At 44.9% G+C, this 25,937-nt stretch overlaps 1 protein-coding gene and 1 long non-coding RNA gene across 7 annotated transcripts in view; one reads left to right on the forward strand and one right to left on the reverse strand.

Moving 5' to 3' along the window:
* LOC105277738 (bifunctional heparan sulfate N-deacetylase/N-sulfotransferase) overlaps positions 1-25,937 on the reverse strand; it is a 225,192-nt gene that overhangs the window by 80,280 nt on the left and 118,975 nt on the right. Inside the window, exon 1 of one of the 3 annotated variants that reach the window (XM_011336329.3) lies at positions 16,617-17,423. The exons of the other annotated variants lie outside the window; for them this stretch is intronic. The gene's annotated coding sequence lies outside the window, so the exon portion shown is untranslated. Of the gene's footprint in view, positions 1-16,616; positions 17,424-25,937 lie in introns of those variants that run through there. 3 annotated transcript variants of the gene reach the window in all.
* Positions 17,530-25,937, forward strand: part of LOC105277739 — an 86,082-nt gene continuing 77,674 nt past the window's right edge. Inside the window, exon 1 of one of the 4 annotated variants that reach the window (XR_893669.3) lies at positions 17,530-17,776. This is a non-coding gene — a long non-coding RNA (uncharacterized LOC105277739). The remainder of the gene's footprint in view (positions 17,777-25,937) is intronic. The other 3 variants (XR_893668.2, XR_893671.3, XR_893672.3) reach the window with 3 other exon arrangements.

The following is a 25,937-nucleotide window of genomic DNA, read 5'->3' on the forward strand; positions in this document are numbered from 1 at the left end:
TTTCTATATAAGTATAAATCGCACTCAAGGCGGCCGTCCCGCAAATTGCAGTTAAAACGCCCCGTTATCATCGAGTTGGGTTTTCACCAGAAATGTCCAATAACTATTCGACCGTTATTTTTAATGAATGAATCATTTTCCATGAGATTTCAGGCGCGACTGAATCGAAATAATCGATAGGGAATATCAAAATACCAAATCATCGGTTTATATTAAAAAATTTATACAGACAAGATTTTCCATTTTGCCAATCCTGTATTCATGCTTCGCACTCAAAGCCACCCACAAAAAGATTACACGTGTTAGAAAACTTGCACATACAGCAGTGTACCTATTGTGATATTGACTCATTTCAATAAACGATTTATCGCTACTAGATTGATAGATACGCGCGCAGTGTTTCTTTTTCACAATGTGTAATGCGCAAAAAGATCTTTTATCGTAAACGAAACTTTTGCCATTTTATTGAAAATATAAGCGCGTCCAGTCGACAGTTTTGACACAAAACTGTAACAAAAACTGCATCTCCTATTATTTCCTGTTTTGCGGAAACGCGTCATCGACCGTACGTTTGGACTCTCCCCGTTCTCAAAACTTTCGATGCTCCGCAACATGATGCAGCTTTGGCCACGAGCAACGTGGCCTTTGTCTTCTTCGATTTTTCAATATATCTATTCGTTTAATAAATAAACCCGAATCTATATGGTGTGATTGTAACGAATACATTCCATTCATGAAAAATTACGTGGCTTTAAGGATAATTGTTATTAAACAGAAAGAATCAGATAACAAGGAAATAATAAAGGACTTCATTTTTTCTTTTTTAATAAAATGACAGAGCACACACACACACACACACACACACACACACAGAGGGGGAGAGAGAGAACGAAGATATGCGATAGAGATTGGGATGGAGTATTCTAATCATTGTATTTCATCTCGAATTTATCTCTGAATCCCGAGACGGTATTAAGAAAATTTCCTTTTCCGAATCATATTTTCGGTTTCTGAAAACTGACATTTCAATGATATCTATCCGATTCGATTTTACCAATGTTCTTTCGAACATTTTTCGAAAATCGATTGAAAGACTTTACACTAATGTACCTAAATTGGTCCAATCATCTATTCATCATACATTTTCGACTGCTGCTGGTTTTCGCTTGAATTATTACTTAAACAATTATTAAACCTTAATACAGCTGGCGCGATAAAACGCACGCTTTTATACGCGTAGCATTCACAATAGCCGAGCACACCTTTGTGGCTATTGTATCCGCAATGCGTTTTCACGCCGTTTTTACGTTCATTGAGCGTTCTAGCTGTGGTATTCGCAACGTGTCGCAAATAAATTTCAAGACCGGGTCGAGTTTGATTATTACAAATAACGTAAATTCGCGCTCTGTAAAGCTTTTGTGTGTGTGTGTGTGTGTGTGTGTGTGTGTGTGCGCGCGCGCGCGCGCGTGCGTGTTAATTTGCTGATCGTTTCCCGATTGCTTCCGCGATCGTCAATCCAGAAAGTGATCGACTTTCGTTCAACCTTGACGCATCGATCGCACGCCTTCGCAGTTTCTTCTACCCCTCTGCGCCCTTCGTCATAAGCAGCCACGCTGTTCGTGGCACGATCGACGCTGATTTGAATGGCAATTGATGCCAGCAAAACCGCGCTGACGTATTGCCATAATGCGGCGGCGGTGATAAAGCGTGTGCACACACGTTGCGCCGTGATAAAGTACCGACTGATGGCGACGAGGGGAAATGCGAAAGGGTGCTGGGGATAGCTCGCATACGGGATAAGAGCAAGATGAGGAAAAAACGAGGGAGGATGGCGTCGTCAGAGAACATGTGCAGCATTTGCGGAAAAAGGAAAGAGAATCGGAAGAGCGAGGATATTACAAGAAGAAGAGGTCTATCGCGTGACATCACCAGAGAGCATCGATAGTCTTGAAATGCCAAGAAGGCACCGTATGACTATCGGGATCGATTACGGTGATCGTGATAAGTATTCGCTCAAGGAACCAATGAAAGAATCACGAACATCATCGATAAACCGCTGGACTGTTCTACGACGATGGATTAATTGAATGGAACGCTTGGATGAATTAATTGAATGAAACGCAGGATTCGAAAAATCATCGTATGGTTTGATGCTTTGATGTAACTCGGTACAATCCCGAGATTATGTCAGATACCCTTAATGATCACTACTAAAGTCCGGTCAAAGGACCGCGACACCAAAGAGCTCGAAGTGCACGACATCAAAGGACGATCGATCTCGACCAAAAATATCCGGAGAAAGGACAGAGGACCGAGAGAGAAGAATCGTCCACTCGCGAATGGAGTATAGACGATCTAGACGAGTTTAATGACGCAAGAACGGGGGTCCGCGCTTTGTGCCGTCGCTCGCTTCTTTCGTCCACCGAGAAGACGGAAGAGAGCCGGAAGAGAGACGGCAATTGGTTCGAATTACGTTGAGCGATGTTGCGACCGGCATCGCGAACGGAACGCGGCGTTTTAATCGGAAATTGCATCGTACCATCACGCTGACGCCGAGACATCGGTCTCGACCGCGCGTTGGCGGGACGTCACACAGCCGTCGCGATGCCATTATCTCGGTACACGTGCCGATAATCAAACGCTTTAGTCAGCCGTAATTAGGCGGGCATGTCCGGTGCGCAACGCGTCCGCCGTTAATGATGCAGGTATTACGCGTCGGACGCAAGTCGCGACTGCCATGCGGACGCATCGATGCGCCGATTTTACGTCGGTTCGCGGTCGCGGCGCGGCACGGCGCGGAGCGTCCTCACGGTCTCTCTGTTCCGTCGTTTTAATTGCACGTTAACAGCTGTCGACCCGCTCGCTATCGGAGACTCGTTAACACGACTGCCACACGTCCACCACTTTGCCGGCACTTCGGCTCGGTGTCATTAATGGCGCGCAACGAGTGCGACGTACATACACGACCGCGCCTACGTAGATAACGTACGTGGACGTACACGATCGATTTTCGCGGAGTCCTCCATTAAAACTTGAATGTCCTTGTGAAACAGACGTCCGGGCTTCCGGGCGCGGTTCGCGCGGCGGTCGAGTCGGTTTGCTCTAGCGGACGTGCGCGTTAGAAATTAATCACGAAATTCGGCCACGCGAGAGAGATCGATGGCGTTTAGCCAGGCGTAACGGGTATTTATTGCTCGTGTGTGTTAATCATGATGTAAACGGTACCAATTTCATAACACCGGATTAATAGAGGATAAACGCACCGCAATTATGGAATCGGCAGCGACAAGGAAGGAAGAAAAGGACCGATGTCAGGCCCCGAGATAAAGATTTACCGGTAACATTGTGGCATAAAACGATATTTGACCGGATCAGCGCGCAAATTATCAAGAACGCGTAGTGCGAGTAACCAACAGAAATTTATTCTAGAATGGGCCGGTTTTTAGCTCAGTCAAAGTTTCATCGATGGTCATTTCGACTTTTCGTGTAAAATGTAATTTCATCGTAAATCAAGAGGTCCGAGTTAGGCGTACAAAAGTAAAGTCTCAGACATTCGTCAAGCGTGAAACTCAATTGAAGCCATTACACCTCACGTACTCATTTTCTTCGATCGTTATTGAAATTCAGTCGTTGATGGACCGTCCGATTAACGGAGCTAGCGTAAGTCTTGAATACGCCAGTTTGAAGGGTCATATCTCATCGTAGCAGGGTGTAAATTTGGACCTATTATCGGTGGCACGTCGATATTGTATAACGACAGGGTATTGGCAGCGCCCGGTGCGCCAGGCGTCAAGTTTAATCCGATCGCCGACTAGAGTTACGATATACGCCATGAATCACGTTCCACGGTTGCCTGACTTACGTCCTTGTTACAAACCCTGGCATTCTTACTCGAGAGCTAAACCTTTCCTCGATACGGAATCCGGAAACTTTCCGGGGAGTTAACGGCTACGGTTCGGTAAACATACCCAAGTTTACAAGCTTAAGATACAAGCTTTATAAAGTTATATAGGTTTTTCTACTATTAAAACTTTCACTTTAATCTCAAGAGCGCAGCAGAATCCTTGAGCACACTTATTAGCGCGTCGAGTAATCGCGGATGTGATTAAAAAAATACAGCTATTAATCTTCCGGTCCCTTAGATAATAAAATCAATCATTTTTAATCCAAGATTTAAGACTTCTTCTCTACTTAATATATCCAAGAATGCAAAACTCTTAGTTTTTCATGTAATGTTCTCAGAGTATTTCGCCAATGTGATAGATTATAGTACGGCGTTTTATTCCAGAAATAAATTTCTTCGTGTCATCGTTAGCACATTGATAAACTGTGCCGAGCTGTTAGCGTGTGTTAACTATTAGCGCGGATATCGTCGAGCTTAATGGTCCAGCTGACGATCGAACCGATTCCGTGACTCGTGCATTTATCGTTCGAGGCATGTGGCAAATATAGTCCGCGAGAAGGTAGTGGTATTTGTCTTTTTCGGCTGACAATGAGAGAAATACACGCGATAGCGATTACTCATGGATGGCTGAATTTATTTTACTCTAGAAATGGGTGTCCCTTTGGGATACGGCAAAAGGAAAATGAAACACGTTGCAGGCAAAACATCCGCGACTTTGTCCCACTCATTCCGCGTCTCCGCTCGTGTCGCAGCAGTTTCCTTTCCGGAAGAATACGGAACAGACGTTCGCGAAAGAGACGAGCGGGACTTTCGTGCGACAAAGTTCGTGCTTTTGTACCGCTCGGAAGCTTCTGTTCCTTCGCGCGGAACAAAGAAATAGTTTTCGCAATTTCAGATGCTGCTTGTTTGACCCTTAACTAGGCGTTGTCACTTGGAGAATCGCGACAAATAGGATGAGGCGTACCATACGCTGGCTCATCATTATACAGTTAAATGATTTATGATTTATGTCTCTCTTTATTACATTAAACAAATTCAACAAACTTCAAATTATTTCATCAAATAAAAAGCAGTGTTATTCGTTTGTTCGTCTACAGAACCGGATGATATTTGCGTTAAGAGTGGTGGATTGGTGCAGCTGCACTCTTAATGTAGTTCAGACATAGATAAAATTAGATGATGGAATCGCGTAGTCCCTAGCGTCAAACTATTTTGTTACGTTCTCGTGCAATATTCCGTTCGTTCTATTACGCCAAGATACGCAATCGATATCTTGGTTTAATCGTTACTTGGTTTAACCCGTTACGCGACGTACTTAAATAAATGAAGCCGCTTCTCGCACCAATGCACGTGATGCATGGTTGAAACTTTCGAAACTACGGTAGATTCAAGGAGCTACCAATTCGTTGAGGAGCGAACACGTCAACAAAGGTGTTACCGCCCGAAATTCGACGGGGCATTAGGGGAGTCCCAAGGTACAATTGTTCCCGCCAACTCTGAGGCTGCAGCATCAAGATCCGCGCCCATTCGAGTCAAAGTTCCGTCGTATTATGAGGCTGACACGGACACGACAACGCTTCCAACGGGTCTGTCGCGTTTATTTGCATTTCGCGTCGTGAAACTATTGTCCGTGCATTCGGAGCGCAGCACGCGAAACCCGCATTTCGGTATACGCCGCACCGACCAAGCCCGTAAAAGCGCTCGTTATACTGGGTGTCCCTGACCTAAACTTGCGTCTAACTAAAGAGATAACGGAGACAACGAATTTACTGTGCCGCGTGGCCTGATTCTTTTCCTGCTCATCTCACGCGGAATGTACGGAATGTATTGTATTAACTAATCCCATGTGTGTCGAGATTAATCACACATTCTTTCACATAATGTGTAGGTGAGAAATGTTGCGTTTGCAATAAATATCGATAAAAATTGTGTTTCAACAAGTGTTTTGCACGAACAAGCTATTATAAATAGCTATTATAAATAGCTTGTTCGTGCAAAATTATCGTACATTAAGTTAATCCGCTTTTCAGTGCCGGTCTCTCTAGTCTTAGACGACAAAACGAAAAATATACAATAACGCAGATATCAAGAGAATATTCATGATTAAATCTAAATATGTCTGGATTTATACACGTAAATCTCGTTATAATTTTTTTCAAAGGCCGAAACGCATGCCCTAATGACGTGAGCATTACACATGGACTAAAATGTTCGAAATTCATCGCTGAACCTGCTGCATCACGCTATCGGTTCAATAGCAGCATTTCACCGCAATTCGAGCTGTCGCACGAAAATCGCGTCACGTTTCTGAGCGCGCCGGACCAGAATATATCGCGCAACAGAACGACTTTAATTCGTTGGCGAGAGCTATTCAAGCCAACGGTGCCCCGTCCAATCAGAGCGGCGTTCCTCTCGATTCGTTTACTTCTGCAAGAAAGCGTGGTTGCTCGATGACGCCCTGGACTCACCGTGTCGATGATTAATGTATTACATATACTCGTAGAGAAAAGTGCGAGGCCTTCTTTTCTCCAGCGCGATGATGAGAAAGATTATTTCGCATATAGCGACGTACGCACGCACGCACGCGATAATTCGTGGCGCTACATCATTTCGCGGCAAGGAGTGGCTCACGGTTCACTTATCTGGTGAATTACGACAGATTATTGTGCCTATACTCCCGACATTCAGCGATTACACGACCGGGATATACGTACATACATACACGTGCATGCCGCTCGCGTCGATGACGCTCGGGCGAAAACTGTGTCAAGCGTTATACACTAGGCCAGATTTACGGCGGTATCAGGATAACTTGGCGCAGTCTGGCGTACGCACGTCACCGGACACCGGTTATAAATAAATCCCACACCATTAAGGCGAATTTTTCCGTACTGCCGTACGATGCACCACCATGTACCGCGAGCGGTAATACACGAAACGCAACGATTTATGCCCGTTAATCCACGAGCGCGCACGAGCATTTTCCCCGAGTCCGTATAGCGGAAACGACGCGCTTCGGTCCACTGATGGTAATTCCTTTGACAGCATAATCTATAAAGTTCGTAGTGCATTAGGTACGCATTGACTGCAGGAAGAATTTATTATGCGCATACATCACGAGGGATAAGGACGAAAGCAGAATCGGGATTTTCAGAGCGTTAGCGGGACGGACCAAATTTTTCCAAACTGATTCGCGCGTTACGTTGGTGATACATGTTTCATTCATATAAAGTATCATGTACTTAACTATGATTCTCGATGATTTTACGTAAGAGAAGAGTCTAAATAATTCATTCGGTCGCATAATCGACGCAACCAACATCTTGACGATCAAACGATCGTAATGCATCGTCGTCTCGAGCGAGTTCTTTCAGAAACGCTCGATAATGATCGCATGATCGTCTATCGCGAATAGGGGAGCACACCTATCTGCGCCACTAATATAATATAATACTATTGTACGTAGCTCCGCAGACCAAGTGCTTTTGATGGATGTCCTGCATTATGCGTGCACGTTTGACAATGAGATGCTAGGAGGAGGCTTTTAGGATCGCGTAATGCTGCTTGATCGACCCTTAGCGAGTTCGATGAAGAGCACCGATCGTTCCTTTCTCGCGACGCGCACTCGATTAAACGCGTCGAGTGCGTGGGTGCGCGCGTGGGGGACCGGTTTAATCACTGTATTTACAGCATCACTCGCTTAACCGTGGACCATGGACCGGTTGTGTACGTACGCGCGTGGATCGACGTGGGCGCGACAGACCGACCGATGGACGGACAGACCAACAGCAATTGGAGCGCAGACCAGCTTTCGCGACACTTCCGCGTTGATTGAAGTCAATGAACGGAGCGGCGTGCATGCATGGTAACACACGCGGTAACGCAACGCCCTGCAAAGTCTGCGATATCCTAGACAACGTAAAATAGCCCGACATTTCAATGGGAGCACAAATTTTTCGCGACCGCCGCGACCGTGCTGGCGCCGACTGGTAATTGAAAATGATCCGATTTCGTATAAATGCTCGTCGCGATTTCACCCGACATGGCAATATGACCGGTGTTCACCTGTGATCTCGCGTTTTTGATTGTTCGTTTCGTTATGGCGAAATAGTTTTTTCCCTAATGGAGAATGACGCGCTCTCCTGAATTAACATTGCTCCTTTTAGTTGGTTATCTCCGTTAGTTAGCTGCAAGAGAGTAATTATTTTTAAAGCGCATTCTTCGAGGACGAGTGAAATGCATCTTGACACGAACATCAGAATCGTAACAATTCGACGCAGAAATAAATAATATGCTGCAAAACGAGTTTATGAATTCACTGTTCAAACAGCACTACAAATGACATGCGAGAAAACGCGACAACGGCGGCAGAAAAGTTTTGAGTAGTCTTCGTTATTCATTACGAAGCGCACCAATAGTTCTGAAAGCGCAACTGAATATTTAACTTGGCTTGAATTAAAAATAATACTCCACTGCTCGCGCATACGCGGAATCGAAAAGTTAATAAACCGCATCGAATGCGAGAGCGGTATTTCGAGGAAAGGGTTTCACGGTTTACTTGTAACCAAAGCTACAAATTTTCCACGGTCGTATTAACCGATTTTAACCGGTTAAACCGATAGGAACACCACGAAACATTAGAGAAAAATGAAAGAGATCGAAAAAGGGAGAGTAAAAATGAAAAAGAGCGACGTTGATAACTCGAGGTACCGCTATCCAACAGCCACAGTCAGGGATGAGAAGCAAAGAGATTCTCCAACTACTCGCACGATTTTGTTAGACGATGACAGTAAGTGGTGCAAGTACGTTGCGGTCAGACGAGAATCGTCGCAAATTCAATCAAACGGCAAACGGGCGTGTGATCCGACATAATCGGAAAATGTCCTGGTGCATTGCACCTCGTTGAGCACAGATCGTCGCAGCTGCGTTGCCTTTACGCCGCATCCCGATGCGTTTGCAACGACTTCCCTGGCTGTTGCATCCAATGGACCGTCGCACTCGTTTCGCGTCCGTCTCGCATTCTCCTTCGTCAATCGCCACTTGGTTCTTTCTCTCGATAGTAATGGGGACCAAAGGGAACGAAGGAAGAACTTGAATTGTATCGTTACCGATCATTTAACCGTAGATGGTTAGCGATCCAGTACCATCGGCCTCATAGTACTTTTAAATGGAGCGTCACGAGTACGAGTAGCCTTGTTTCTCCCGTTTTCACCAAGAGTCCTTTGACACATTCCTTGCCCTTGGGCAAACGATACTCGTCGACATTCGTCTTATATAATCGTAATGTAGAAAGTAGCTTTAGCTACTTAAAGAAACTTGAAAGTTTTTCGCTTAAACAGCATTGAACTTAGAATTTTCCGAGGCAGAGATTAATTCTCGGATTTTCGTAAAGATACGTTGCCGCTGTCAGGATTGTGAATACAATTTCCCATCTTCAATTACAAAGCCTCTCACTGACAATGACGTGTACGAAACGGATATGCACCGTTTACACGCGTGATCTATTTTAGCCGCGGAATGACTGACCGAGCATCGCTCAAGCGAGCTAACGCAGATTGCGGAGATTATTCAAGCGCGCTCGTCGAATTCGGCTCGCGAACGATCCCTTCTCGTAAAACGATCCTTCCGTTGCACGCGGACGTTTCGTATCCATCCGTATCCGCACACGGACGCGTGAGACGCGCGCTGATCGCGAGCGAACCATCGAAAGCGAGTTATCGAAGGAAATGAGTCGATATTTTACTACGACAAGCACACGGATCAAATTTTGCGGTTTATTTATCGTGGCTGCGGCCGTCGTTATTCCTGCGGGCTCTTTGTTATTCCTCTTCCTTTCCCGATTCGTCCGTGCAGTTTGCGATAATTCGGGTTTACCCTCTCCACGTGTTTCTGGTCAGCGGTTTACCTCTCGGAATTCGCTGTGTGATTGTCGATGCCTTAGAGAGAGGAAGAGAGAGTTTATTCGCTCAAAGCTATGATCGATCTCGATATGGCCTTCATTCGCCATAGCCGAGCGCCACATCCAAGTTCGAACAACACGGTATAATACGTCAAACTGGATTGCCATTCCGCGAGCAAGTAATATCGCCGACAATAGACGTCCCAATACGTATCGGAGTAATTTTCGTTCGAGCGCAATTCGCTCGCGAACCAACCTTTGCCTTTCTCCTTCGTATTTACCCACGCACGTAACGTCAATTGTCCTACCGTCGCACTGCTAATAACACTTTCGTGTCCAATACGGTATTTCGAATTCGTGGCCGTGCACGTTGCAGTCGAGTCAATGCCGAGTATCATCATCAGTACGTACGTCGCTGCGATCGTATAAGTAAACGTGTACGTACACGTTAGGAACGTTTCCGCATATTGGATGCGTAAGGGTTTAGTGGCGAGTTATGTGCCGCGGCATTACGACGTGTTGATCATCAGAAAATTGCCTTTGGAACACTGCGATTCCTTTATTGCTGTACATTTTCGGCGCAAGGTTTCATTGCATGTGCGACAATCGGAACGCATCTACGGAAGAACAAAGACCGCTCCCTTATCACTAAACCAAACCGTGTGACGTGTGGTGCCGTTCAATTTAGAAACTCTATCCGCTATTGTTCGTTGCAAGAGAGCCAATCGGAAAATCAAAGTTAAGACGATTACATCGTCCGTCTATTATGCACGCTTCATTGGTCCAGTCGGTTCGCGCAAAGTAGGGGTGATTTGATAGATTCGGTCGCCTTTGAGTAGGTTCATTGATCGCAGAGTTTGATAATTGGGCAATTCTGTTCAGTTTTTCGCGATTTAATAACCCAGTGCAATTAAGCATCCACGAGATACTTTCCACAAAAGCAGTAGCAAAGTACATTTTTCATTGGTGACAACTCGTCGTTATAAATGACGGATCGAAATTAGCTTTTAAAAGCACGTTTTAATTGCAATTTCGATAAACATTATTATTAGTCATCGGCGTCTCCTTCTGTCGCATAGTGTTTCAAGGGCGATTTGCATTAATGGACATGTTAACATGAACTTTATCAAACACAGTAATACAATTGACAAACTGATACTATACCTTACGCGCAAACCACAACGGGCGATTAGGTTTGCAAATTATACTCGGTTGAGCGCAATCGATCGCAGCTGCCGATTACCGAAAACGTAATTAAATTACACAATGCCTATGATTTATAACACAGACGACCACCCTTGCCTGCGATTCACTCGACTCATCTTTCGGTTGTGTACTCCATTGTACACGGCGCAGCTGCGTAATATCGCTCATTTGCGTGAAAGGGCATTAAATATTTCCACTGTGATTGGCAAAGGAAACACTCCGATCGCTCCATTTGCGGATTCACGTGTCGCACAAGCTAATACCACGTCTCGTTTCTATCATTTCATCGCTTTCACGATCGTAATCGTGACCGCCGTGAAATGTTTCAACATGTTGTTAACGCCATGGACGTCGTATCGTAATCGTAACCGTGTATCACGTCATCCCTTTGACGTGCAGATTTAGACCTACGACATGAAAGCGAAAATATATGTACGTAGCGGTATCTCGAGGTCTTGGAGGGACGTCGCATTCCAAAATTAAACGGTGGCTACGTTACTTTCGCCGTCAGACCTTCGTAGGTCGACAACCTCTCCGAGATCGTTCTCTCGAGATAACGCACTTTGGATGTCTCTTGTAAATATATGCAACGGTTTATAATTTTTCTATACTACTAAGATGGCTCGAAGTAGATTCATAGTTGAGACAAACCTCGATTTTAAACTGGTCAATACAACATCGCGCAAAATATTAAGGACGAGATAGTAAGGATACTCTCAGGAATATGTAACTATATATAATACTGAACCACGTACCGCAGTCAACTAATCGATGCACGTACACGCGAGAAAAGTCTAATACGTTGATTCAAGCATATTCTGTGGTATGTCGTTGGGTTAAATCTACTTGCCACGAATTTCTAAAAATATCACGGACGATGCAGGCCTACGCTCTACCAGTTCTTTTTCACCACTGCTTTTCACGACTCGACCCATTAGCTAGCTACCGCTAGCTTCTCGACATAGGACCACTCAACGAGAAACTCTACTTCCATTCGTGAAAAATTCCGAGAATCCAATCCACACGCATCACTTCTCCAAATTCGTAGCACGTTTCTCGATTGGTCGTCGAGAGGTGCAGATAGAGCCCGAATAATGCGTAACGATGATCGCGGTAATCATCGTTTGACTCAGGATAGACAGGCAGGTAGTCAATGCAAGCCAGGTATGCGCGCTGCCATCGTGTTTCTCCCGTAGCCTCTCTTTTCCTACGGTCGTGCTCTTCTCTCGCCAACCGTTCCTTTCCCTTCTTTTCCCCTCTTCTCGGGCTTTGCTGGACTAAACGAGCAGAGCTCGCCCGGGAACTCGTTTACTTCCCGATCGAGAGGCGATCGACCGCGAGCGCGAGCGAGATGGTTACCTTCGAAGGGCCGGCCAAACTGATGGACCGACCGACAAACCTGACGCGATAGAATCCCGATATTTCATCCATTGCTCGCACCCGTGCGCTTTCGAATTACGTGTCCTTGCACTCGTCACGCGAACGAGCCTTTTGCGGACCTCGTCCCTCGACAATTTGCGCCCGACGATTGGAAAATTATATGCCGCGTGACGTGTAGATATTGCGAAGCGTGTACAGTTTCTCTCTTACTAATCGAGGTTTTCCGTAGTAAGGAGAGGCAGCGACTAGGAGAAATATCTCGCATTTGATTGATGTATGCGTGTATCGTGTAAGAGGACCCGGAATCGCATTTTTTTCTACGAAACAAAGATAGATAGACGAGATGAATATGCGATCGACAGCTCATTTTAATTAATTGCTGTTATTTAATGGTTTAAGATCCTTTTTTCGTTATTTCTATTCTTTTCACTGTTTTTTGCATGCAAAAAGACATTATTACACAATTAAATGTTCGCATAAAGTCGCTTTGTATTCTCTTCTATCGAACATCGCACGTTAGGTGAATGGTTTTTTCATTCCTCATATTCAAAGCTTCCGATTCCAAGTAGAGCATCAGTTTATTCACATCTCTTCCGTCAGATAAAAAGCTGTATCCTCGACAAAGCAAGCTAAAAATTGTAAAACGGATTTACATACATTTACGTATCGTGACGCATTAACACGAAACGAATATGAAACGATAAAAGCAGAAATAGGACAGATGGAGGGAGGGATGTTTCGTCGCGATGCACAGACATGAATGGCAACCACAGAGAATCGATTTACGGGAAACACGCAACGGGCAATCGCGGCTGTTTCGCGTTGAATTCACGTGTATATCGGTGCCAACTTAAGATAATGCCGTGGGTGCGGTGAAGGAGTTCGTCGCCTACGCTTCTCGGATCGACGAACATACATAGTGGCGCGTCGCAGTCGATTGCAACATTACGCGAATATCGACACGGCAGAATGCCAGTGCTATTGGCGGGTTAAACTCGTCGTTTCGACGCGACGCTGGAAATACGCTCAATTATCCTGCACGAATACGGAAATGGATAAACGCGCGATATTAGGATAACACAAAGATACGACAGATTTGATGATTGAACGAAGGAACGAACGAACGATGATTCCACAAGCCTAAAGCAAGATCGCGATTCGTTCGCTTTACTCGATTAGCGGGTAACGCGCGCCGAGGGTAAAAGGTAAAAAACTAGACGAATGCGGGTAATGTGGGTTACAGCGGCCCATCACATGGTGCCTCGTTTAACCGGTGAGAAAATCCCGTGGGCCCATCTTGGGCACCGCCTCGCGAGTCCCTCGAGAGCTCGAGACTCGCAAGCGTGCAAGCGGGATACACCCCGAATTTGCATGTAGCGAAGCGTCGCCCGGAAAATCCGGTAACGAAAGCCATTCAAACTTTTCGCATCACGCGGAGAGCGCATCTCGCGCACCGAAGGCGACCGTGAAAAGGGGTAATCCTGAGGGTGGGAAACGCAAACTCGGGTAATTCGTGTCAAAACCCAAAAAAGGACGAGTCCTGCTCTCTGCTCTGCCCTCTCGTTCGTCTCTCTTTCTCACTGTTTCTCCTTAATTCGATACGAATTATCCGGGCATTGCATTCCAGGTCTCCGGCCAGGTCGCACGCCGCGCCGCAAGAAACGCGCAACTTGCCGCGAGATAAATGTAACGAAAACGGCTGACGCGCGCGTAGCGTCGGAATCGGCGTTTCCGGAATTTCCACGACTCCATGGTAAGGTGCTCCAAGTCAATGGCACGCGGGTTACGGCGTCGAGGTCTCTTGCGCGCGAGGAAACAATTTTCGGTAACGATTGGCGCGCGAACGTCGATAACGAATTTTCGCCAAGTTTCGTGATAACGTTGCGAGACAATCTCGCGTTTTGTGGCGCTAAGAATTCCTGGCAAATGGCAAGTACGCGACATCACGACTGAATCTCCGAGTATCGATTTATATCGAGGGAAATAAAGCCCCATCGTTGTCGGAGCTCGTTATAATTCAAGACAACGCCGATATGAATATTACATCATAATATCGAGACAGGTGACGCGACTGCTTTTTATAGGCTGACACTGCAACGGAATCTTCGTCTATATCGCTACTAACTTTGTGTTCGAAAGTTCAGTCGAAACGGGAAGCAATAACAATAACAAGACGGATCAAAACCTAAACTCGTAATGACAAACTAGACTCTGCTGTTATTCGCGCATGTGTTTATTTTGCCGTCATGGATTGGCGGTTGAATTCTTAATTCCAGTTTTCAAAACGGTTGAAATAAAACGCGCTCATACGCGCGATTTGAACCGAATGAATTGAGAAACGAGAAAATAAGTAACCGCGATAAACAGAATCCGCATTTTGCCCAATGAAAAACGATGCTTGGAGCATCGTTCTCCTTCTCTGCGCGGACATTCTTTGTTCAACGATTGTCAAACTACTCGCTCTCGCCACGTTCTCTCTCTCCCTTTCCCAAAAGTACTCTACAAACGTGGAATTTTTACTGGCACTCCCCGCGGTGCAGACCCTGGCGAGGGTTCGTAGAACGTTGCATTAAAGGCGAACGGCGTTTAAAGGCGACCGTACACCGGCGTGGAAAAGATGCTAGCAGATGCGAGTAGGCAAAACATTAGACGTAACGTATTGCACGTTAGTGCAAACAGAGGCCGCGACCACCGCGAGAATTTACACGTGTTCAACGGCGTCTAGTTACGCCAACTAGCCGTGTTGCATATCATCCACTAAATGCATACAAGTATATATGTACACACTGTCCCTTCGAAGATGCGCAATTTTAATGTAACCTGTGCACGTTGAGCTAGTTTCAATTTCTCATAATTGATCTCGACCTGGTCTCAATTTACTGATGAAGAACAATTTCGTTCTCAGTTTCCATTTGCGATCAATTTCCATGTTATATCAGTAATTTGAGCACGATCGTAATTTCAACATTAAGCGTCACGGCAGATGAGTAATTAGAAATAAATTGCGGTTCTCGCGTGATATTGCAAGTTTCTCTTTCGCTTAAAAATACCATGGAGCGAGGTCGAGATGAGATACGTGCGCGTGATGCGTACCGCGGAATTCATTTTAATTCACGTCGCCACCAGGAGAATATTTGCAAAAAACTGAGAGTGTGTTTTTCGCTTTCGAGTTGTACGATCGAATATTCAATTACGCAAGTCACAGTTAATTAAATACGTCGCGAGGAAGACGGACTATCAATAGCGTGACACTCGCGGAAATACCGTTCTATTATTGCGACATATTCATGTTCCTCTCGATTCGATGACGTGGAGGTCGACCTTACCCAAGAATCTCCGATCAATGACTCGTAGTGCACATCGTCTTTTCGTGACAAGCTCGTCAGCGGATCAATCGCATAATCTTCAACTCTCTTTTTTATAAGCTTGGGAATATCGTGCCAATTAAAAATCATCAAGGATCAAGGATTTTCTTAAGGAAACAAAAACCAGAGTGTGTGAATCGTGAAAAATGAGCAAACCTTTTCTGAAATATCTTTCCGTTCAAATATAACGAATGTGATTTTAACTCACATTACGATCGTCGGGGAATTTTCATGTTCTTCGAAATACAATAGATTATATTTATCCGTAGTGTAATACATCGTGAGCAAAACATGTAAAGTTATTGAGCGATATTATTCACGTGTGTGTTGACACATGGATTATGATTTTCTTTCTGATAACAAAATTGGTACATGACATTGGTATTTACACGACCTTTGGTATTTAAGTTTGAGCTTGAACGGTTCAGCTCTGACAGTTTGTTTCTGCGATATAGAATCGCGTTTAAAGGTACGACATAATTAGATATAACGCTCAAGAACGCTGCCTATGATATTTATCGGCGATTAAATTAAGGTCATCCGTCTTCTTATCTACTTCTCCCAACTTTGTGTCCGATTTCGATTCGACGACAATCAACATCGATGATGACGAACGTTCAACGTTGAATACGAATCGTCGGATAGGACGTTGAGAGCGAAAAGTATCAAGCGATTTGTTTTACGATCGTGACAGTATAATCATTATTTATGCACGCGCTGCATCGTCTCGCCCGATTGAGCGTACGTTTAAACATCCGCTAGTAAACGGAAGTAGAAAAAAAACGAGGAAACGCCGGGAGCGTGTCTAAGTGCGCATGAACAGCGTCGATTTTTCGGTGCGCATACAGAAACGTGTACATACTCAACGGTTTGGTCCATGCTCCAAGTACGTCACACAGGTGGACCTCTCTCTCTTTCTCTGTCCCTCTTCTTCTGCAGAGATCAAAATTTACAGTTTCTGCTCCGAAGCAGAACCTTCCCCTCTGTCCAGACGCACGCTCGACGGCTGCCCCCCCCCCCCTCACTGCACTGTCATTTACGGTATCGTGCTGGTTCTCTCTCTCTCGGTGTGTTTTCTTTCGGTCGATCACTCACAACGCAGTAGCCGAGATGTCTCGCAGAGTTTCCCGACAAGATGCAGACAATTCAGACTTTTTCGCCTCGCATTCCCTCTCTCTTTGTCTTGATTTTGACTGATCTTAGCGCACGCACCTCGCGGATATCGATCGCGACGTAAAAAATCGCAGAAAATTCGTGGAAACAACCGCGAGAAAGCAAACGTGACGACGACGTAGCGTACGTGTGCGATGCACGGAGAAGAAGCACGCCAAGTTAAACGCGCGACGCGAGTTACCACTGTCGCGCAGCAGCGAGCGTGCTCCCTCGGTCTTTGTGCTTGGAGGTTAGGTCGGAAGCATCTGGCGTCGTTTCTCGGGTTCCTGGTTCGCGAGCTTGCGAATCAGACGTCGCTTCGTGCGTTCACGACCAAGGCACGACGTAGCAACGTACCGTACATGATCACGTCCACAGAGTCGAAAATCTGACACGGGAAGACCGGCAGAAAAAAAAGCGCGCACAAAACCCAACCACGCTGATCGCACGACCGGCGTTAGACTGCCGCGGAGAACGGAGCGGGGATCCACTATCCAGTTGAGTGGCATCGCCCGGTCCTCCCCTCCACTGTGGCGCCCTCGTCATCACCTCTGTGTATCCCTTCCACCGTGCTCATCCCCACTCGACGACCATCGCACGGCTTCCCCCGCCATGTTGTTGCCCGCGACTTCTTCCATGACTCGTTTCCCCACTACGCAGTCGTAGTAGTGAAAGAGTGCCGGCGTGAGAAAGAGGTCCATTGTCGGATCGGTCGGACGCGCGCGAGCGAGCGAGCAAGTGAGAGAAAGAAAGGGAACACGAGAGAAGACGGATGAGAGCGAGAGCGAGTTGCGGAGAATTGGCGAGAAGAAGACTGCGCCGACAAAGATGGCTGCGAGCGCGTGATTCATCGGACGAAGATGGCCGCAGGTATGTGAAGTGAGAATGAGAGAGAAAGAGCGAGTGAGTGTGTGTGTGAGAGGGCACCGTTACAAGTAAGAAATACGATGTCGCGAAGGGAACAACTAACGTCCCAGCTGCGCGTAATACGAGAGAGAAAGAGAGACGCTCTGGTCGGACGGGGATCGCGATAAAGATGAATAAGAAAAGCAGAGAGAGAGAGGAAAAGATGACGGTGAGAGTGCGTTCCAGATGCGTACAAAATGGGCATAGCATGTTGGATGAAACCAAATGCACACGAAATTAATCGACACCCAAGTCCCCATGGTTAAACAGGGACTCACGAGAGATTCGCGACACGGTAACATTTCGAATTCTCAGCTTGCATTAAATTAGGTTAGATTTTTTTAGACAGAGGATGCGGAAAGGAAAAGCCTCTCTCTACTCGTTTGCAACTCTCTTGCGTTTGTCCCTAATTATCCGTGTGCAATTGTGTTGGTGTTTTTTTATTCCGTGCGCATGAACCCTTCCGCGACGCGAGTAAACGAAATGCGCGCGCATGCGCTGCACGCGAAACTCGGCACGTGCGCGGTCGCGCCCAAATGCATTGCCTCGTGATCCTCATATTGATGTACTACGGACTACGGCACTGGCAACGAACCGATTGCAGCAGATCTGGGCAATGTTGTGGATGCTGAGAACGGACCGTTGCCATGTATCCATACATGTGTCTCCGAATCATGTGAGTTTGTGCATATGCGAGACTGGCGCACCGATTAGCCCAATGTGTTGCCATTCACGTAACAACAGACTTCATGTTTCGCGCAAATTTCTAATATAAAGTTTGGAAAATTACGTCTGTTGATAAAACGTGGATAAATGGAGGCCAAAAGGCAATATTTCATAAAAATTCCAAGTGAATACAATATTCACAATATAATAATATATTCGCCGATAAATTACAAAATGCTCTTTTGTTCCGGGAAAAATTGAAATTGAAGCGACTCCATTCGATATCCAACATCTCCAGAAACTGGGTAAGAAGTATGGCATAACGATTCTATGCCCATTATCCTCGTGCGTCGATATCCTCTGCAGGTCTTGTGTTCGTCCAATTGTTCCGCGCGGTGTAACATTTTTCGGTGTTCACCGGAGTAAAGTTTTCCAAAAAATCAGTTCACGCGCGATATTTCTCCGACATTGTATTCGCTACGTGTATCAATGAACGCTTTCAACAAAGAGAATGGATGAGTGGTGATCGAATATGATTGGCCTGTGCTTCCAAATCCAACCAAATCGCCCATTGCTCGATTGATTCTCGGCTGTATGTTTTTGTTGAATACACTCAATTTGAATCTTGAAATATGCGAGCAAATGCATGTTTCCCTCAATAAATCCGCTTATAATCTACGATACAGTAAATCAAGTTTCAACGTGGCAAAAGTATCAAGCTATCGTATATTACAAAATTATATAATAATGTAATTTCGAGTTTAGACGATCGACTAATCCCGAGACTATTGCCTCGGGATACGCAAGACGTAGTTTAACGCCGATAAATTTAAGATCGATCGTGCAAATATCATCGCGCAAAACGGATACTTTGACTACATTCGAGAATACGCTTCTTTCATTATACAACTGCTAGATTTGCAGAGTTCTGAATTTTTCAACGATGCATTTCCGTGTACACATGGCACGCGACACTGCGACGCGAGGCTGCTTCACGCGTGCGCAAAATGAGTTTCTGAAAATTCCGGGCCGCGCGATGTTAACTAATGAATTCCGGCGTGGTTATACTTGCCCGTCTCGGGCTCGGCTGCGTTTCGAGGTCTTATCGTCGGCTGGAAATCAGCCTGCCTGGCAGATGTTCGCCAAAACCTCGACCTCTGGCGTGTCTCCCGTCGTGCATCTTATACATCTCCCGTAACTGCTCCTCCTCTCTCTTTGTCTCCCGCAGACAAAGTCTCCGGGAGTCGGAGGAACGTCGACGTAAGATGCTAAGTGCGAGCATCTTATTCCGGCGAGAAACTCTGGTGTCCCCGTTCTTCCTCGCGCGTTATGGCGAACACGAGCCGCCGCGTCTCAAATTGTGCTCCTGGGATTCGGATTATGTTCTTGAATTTCGAGATATCACGTTCGAGGATGCCTCTGGTGCGAATCGTTGGAAAGAGATCATAGTAATATTTGGATTCATGCGCGAGTGGAAAATATCAGAAGGGAGAGAAAGAGTTTAGGCACCTTTACACACACATATAAACGCACATGCAAATAGTATTTTGGGTATTACGGTTTACTGTCCTTTCTACGTAATTTCCTAATCTGCAATGAATATTCTTTGAGCTTTTATAAATTCCATGTGTCTGCAAGGGCGCAAAATTTACTAGTCATCAAAGTTTAGTCGGAGTCATGGAAACATGACCTATTCTTTTCCTCCAACAAACCATCAGCACTGCGAAGCTACGGTCGATTGGTTTCAATTCCAGCCCTTGCAGTCTTAGAACATATTCTCGCTCTTCCCTCTGGTTTCCGAGCTTTTCTCTTATGCGAGAACTAACATTCAGCGTGAGATGGAATCCCATGCTAGCAGTTTCGCGAAAGTTAACAAGTTTTCAGCCGATTAGACTTTTAATCGTTATTACCCACTTTGCTGAGTGCTACGTTTATCGCCGTGGCCAATTAAAATCGCGATGCGGACGTCGTTTTTCTCAATTGCTATGTTCCTCTGTTCCTCCTCGAATCCCGTTTACTGAAAGAAAAGGCAACGTTTCAGCCGTTTTATGTAAGTGTGTCTATTACCCAACAGCATGCCAAACTCTCCTAAGCTATTTAGGAGTAATATTATTTCCCATTCCATAAACTTGTATCGCTTCGCGAAGCTATAACGAAGATGCTTAATGGTAAGCATTAACCGTGATAAGCATTATAAAGATATCATCAATAATCAAGCAAAAGTAAATGATTGACTCTAAAAGCGCATCCATTTAGATTGATTAATAATTGTGTAAATATCCCAGCAATTCCGAGTAAATAAGAATAACAGGAAGAAATTGCAAAGAAATCCAGTTTTTAGCACTCTTGCAGCATGTCTAAGGCGCTGTTAATGTTACGATGCTACTGAATACTATTTACGTTTAATAGTTGCCAGAGGAAAATTGTTTGCTGAGTGCGCGCAAGTATGTATTACACTTTTTCCCCTCAGGAGTTTAAGAGAGGAAATGAAATTCCTTTTTTATTCGCTCTTCAAATGTACAATCATGCTTCGCCGCGCGCGGGCGTGTTGCTGGAAACGGGAACTTAGTCCGTACATTCCTCTCTTCCTTTCTATCCTACTCCTAAAAAGGCATGTAAAGTCGAATCGAATTTTATTGTTGTTCCTTTACCGCGACATTTTTTCTCTACTTTTCTCGCGGTACGTTTTGAATCACTTGGTCGTGAATGATTATCACGAATGTCCGAGCAGTGTTTTTCGAAAAAGAAAAGTCAATTTTGCATTGTGTCATGCGGCCGACAAAGGAGTAATTAATAAAGAAATGTCCTACCAAAAATTTAATTGAATGACATTTAACGTAATAAAAAACGCGCAAACTTTTTTTTCTTTTTTCTTTATCTCTTTTTTCCTCATGAAAGAGAAAAAAATGAATATGTATAATTATTCTCATAATTAATTATACACCTACATGTATTATGTTCTTCAAGTAAAGTTTGACTATATTACTTTTGGTTTTCCCACGGAAAAAACATGATTACCTATATGCCATTAAGCAGCACAGAGTTTTATGTTGGAATTTTGTGAAGCAATTACAGCAAGCAGGATTCGTAAACATTTTGGTCGCGTTAGTGGATATTGCAACCACTATGTTATTTGTTTCTTCGGTTTATATATATATATATATATATATATATATATATATTGTGTGGGTGTGTAAATACATCCGCGAAAAAATAACGCAAATGAAGGAGATTGCAAGTACGAAATTCGTTAAATTTAATTCGCCAAAAATATATTACCAAAATGACCATTGTTCAAATATCGCGAAATGTGAAACTTTGATAGATTTTGATAGATTCACGATGCATTTACGATTTTTGTGCATGATCTAATGCATTTATCCAATGCAGTTATTGGCTATTGTTGTTGTCTATTATCAGTTATTGCATACCGATGCTATTGCTGCAACTTGAAATTTATAATTTATTTTCTTTCACATTTCGCGCCGCGAATAAAGTATGTTTCTTATCGAAACTTATTCGTTTTGATGGAAATATTTATCATATAAATATGCATGTATCCCGTCCTTATGTAAATACATGTACATGTTAAAATCGTTCAAAGGAAACGCGGTGCAGTCGACTACGGATGCACTATTGTATCAATAAAAATTATAAATTGGCGGAGTAACGTGTTTATTTCGAAGTTACTTTACATTCTACCGTACTTTGACTTGTCGACAAATTTTTTAAATTCATCCTTTTTGCATCGAGAGGAAACATTCAACAGAATTGACGCATTAAGTAATTGATTCGGTTATATTAGCGCAATTTTAATAGAGAGAGAGAGGGAGAGAAAAGAAATGTCTTGAGTTATTTCAACAAACATTAAAGAAAATTCTTAGAACATTGACACGATAGTCTATTGCCAAGAGCGTGCGAATTTACGCGCGAAACTTTTCTCGCCCGAGACGGAATAAAGAACTTTTCAACTCATTCGTCATTTCTAGCGTTTTTTTCGCTAGTATGCGCGATGTGACATGGTACCTGATCGCAATAAAAAGTGAGAACGACGTAGCTAAGATGAAACTCTGTCTCTGATGGACTCGAACGGTACAGGACTCAAACCGGTCCGCGATCGAATCCATGTACACTATCCATGTCGGCGTCTGACGGCTTTGTCAGTGGATGACTTCCTTGTCTTTTCGTTTGCCTTGCCTCTTTTCAACTGACATTCCATGCCTTGTACTCGGAGCATTTATCGAAGAGCGAAAAGTACACGAGACACAGTACGCGCCGATGGTACAGTGTCGAGCTTCCATCGCGGATGAATTCTCATCTTTTCCGTCCACCAAGCTCTCTCGCGATTCAATTTTCTATGCTTTGCGATGTTCTTTAATAAGATTGTAACTCGCGAATGCATAAACTCTTGCAAGTTGACAGTTTTAAGGTAAGCAAGGCACAGAGAGAACGTAAGAGATGACGTTACTTTTATATCATTATAATTACATCGTACATTGAGATTGCATTCTCCTTTCATTTTCTACGGAAAAGTTATTTTTTATAAAATCAATGACTCTTTTCATTTAATTATTTCCTGACATTAGGGACAAATCGTACGTTAATACTATTAAAGCGACGATGATCCGCTCGTACATGCAACTCGTTAGCGCGATACATACCACACCTGTTGTGAATACCACAAATGTGTGATCAAACAGGTACCGGTAGGCTTTGATGTACCGAAGGACACTGTAGGTGCTAATTAAATGCGCCCTTTAACGTGATACAAGGTCCGTGAAGCATCTCGTACTGGATGAACACTTGGTAATATTGATCGATAGCTGGAATAAATGGCCGCACACAGACATAGAGAGAGAAGGATACGTGCGTGATACTCGAATATCACTAAAATATTAAATGTATACTATATAAACTATCGCATAATAATTGCTTTTGTTTAAACATATACAACCAATATAATACGGCTTTTGTTTAACCTGTTTCAATACGTGGCGATAGTTTTGAGCGAACAGCATTTTGCGCTAAAGCATTTAACAAGTAAGACTTATTTGAGAAAGTTATGTCTTGTATGTTTCATGAGATTGGCAAAGATGCTAACAAAGTGTTTCTCACGTAAATCCCAGTATAGTATAGTCCTTCACGCAAAGGGAATTGAAGTTGTTGTTCGCTTGAAATCTCGCATTCTCTTGAAATTTATTGGCAGATCGTCCACACAGAAACGATTCGGTTTCATCGTCAGCGCTATTAATAATCGTTTGCCAAGTCTCTTTCGGCACGAGAAGAGCAGCGTGGTACGCAGCACCGGTCTAACGTACGACGTTAGCTCTTCAATTTACGGCCAGCAGGTTATGCTATCCCGCACCGACTGAAACGTATTGTAGTCATTAAGCGACGATCGATTAAGCACCGTCGCGCGAAAGCGGATGTTTATACATCCTGCACGTAGGTACATGCCTGCGTCTGATTTATCAACGGACTCGCGGCGCCCTCGTCTGGAAATTAACTGGCGGGTTGCAGCGGGATGAAAGTGGAAACGGTGGCATACGTACATAGACGTAGTTCATGCTCGCACACACTCGCCGGAGCCGGAGTCCGTTGGCAATGGAACATTAACTAATTACCTTAACCTGGCAGTGCCTGGCGTTTCTCCGTAGCTTCCCCCGATTCAGCCATTGCTATCCGGTTATCGGGAGGCGGAGACAGATTATGTTAGTTACGATGTGCGATTTAATTAAGTCCCTCTGACGCGACGTTAGCGAAGATCAACGACAAGACAAACTAACTGCGAAGCTTGGTCTGTTACCGATCTCGTCGGTGAGACTTGGTATAACCGATCGACGACAGGATTCGTTGATAATAGACGCTGCATTGGTTAGATCTTTGTAAAATCAACGGCATATTAGTTTGTGCAAAATGCACACAACTGAAATGATGCAGAGTTGAAACAGTCAGTCGCTTCTCTCTGACGAAGGTAGCAAAAATTGAAAAGTGTCACGAGGAAAGTCCCACGAAAAAAGAAAGAACGGGAAAAGAACAAGACGAGTGTCGTGCGCACGGTCGCAAATTCCAGGCTGAGCTGCGAGATTCCTCGCCAAAGAACGGAAATCCATAAACGTAGGTTCGGGTAGTCCCACGAGCGACTGTGCCGATACGTCGCGGTAACGATTTCTATTACAAAACGGATTTCTCATGCATCACCGTGTTGGTCCTCTGCCGGGCGCGTCGTAAGCTCCTTTTTCCACGTGCTTCTTCGGAACTTTCGATCTCCCGTCGTCATGGTGGATAGACGCGACGCGGCTAGGCGAGGTATGGACGAAAACGCGTGGCAGCTTTGGCAATTTCAACGATACCAGGACAGTGCTGAATCGGTCAGGCGGAAACGCGAAACGGGCTAAAGCAATCGCACGCCAGCCACCTTCTCCCCAATTCCTGCGCCCTTCGACGATACCGTCGTTGACGTCTGATATCGCGCTGCACGATTCGATCGTAAATCAAAACGCAACCCTGCCCGGAACGAAGGCACCAAACAAAATCCATAAATTTCCGCTCTACTACGTCCGTGGTGGTTTCCGTCAGAAGTTCTCCGAGTTCCGAAAGTAGTATTTCTGGTGTCCGTGCTGCTCCCCGAGAACGGAGGCGTGCGCGTAAATAACGTTCGATGAGAATACACCGAACGTTAGAGGTTCGAGAAGGACAGGTCTCGGTTCGCTATCTTATCGCGAATCGTCAGTAAGACAGACGAGGCAGACGATGTTGCACGTTGGAGAATCTGCTGATGGAAATGGCGAAAGTAGGGTCGCGTTACGCTGGCGCAATTCTTAACGCGCCATTGTCTCGTCCCACAGCTGACATGGCATGAGGTTTCGCATACGGAAATCCGTGAGGAGGTATCGCGAGAGTTCTTGACGGCTGCGAAATAACGGTGGAAATCGCGAAGAAACTATCATCTGCCATCTGCGCTTGTTCCTTTCCCATGCGTTCTGTAAATCCAATGCGTACGTGCAAAGTTTACGAAAAAACCGAGCGTGTCTTATACTTATTTCAGGGGCACGTTTTCAGTCTACGGAAGCTCGGATCTTTTCCATCGCTCCTCCGTGTTGCGTAACCTTAGGGAATAATTAAACGACGTTTAGCTTCTAACGAAACAACATCTCGAAACGTGCAGTCGGAGATGTATAAATGAGACGATTGACAAAGAAGAAGTTGCGCTTTTCCAGAGAATCAACGTAAAGGGTGGTAGTTACTCGCAATTGCTGCGAATAACTCGGATTTAACGCGAGAAAACACTTAACGGAAGTTGTGAATCAGATCCGCGAGTTGCTCCCGTTTCCTTGTCGCGGACTGCTTTCGTATCTCGTATCTCGTTCTCGTAAAAAGTGCCGCACTAACGAGTACGTTCCCCCCCCCCCCCCTCTCCGGTCTGCAATTGCACAATACTCGGAGATTCGGATACAAA

Source organism: Ooceraea biroi, chromosome 12 (assembly GCF_003672135.1).
Source record: "Ooceraea biroi isolate clonal line C1 chromosome 12, Obir_v5.4, whole genome shotgun sequence".
NCBI classification, from domain to species: domain Eukaryota; kingdom Metazoa; phylum Arthropoda; class Insecta; order Hymenoptera; family Formicidae; genus Ooceraea; species Ooceraea biroi.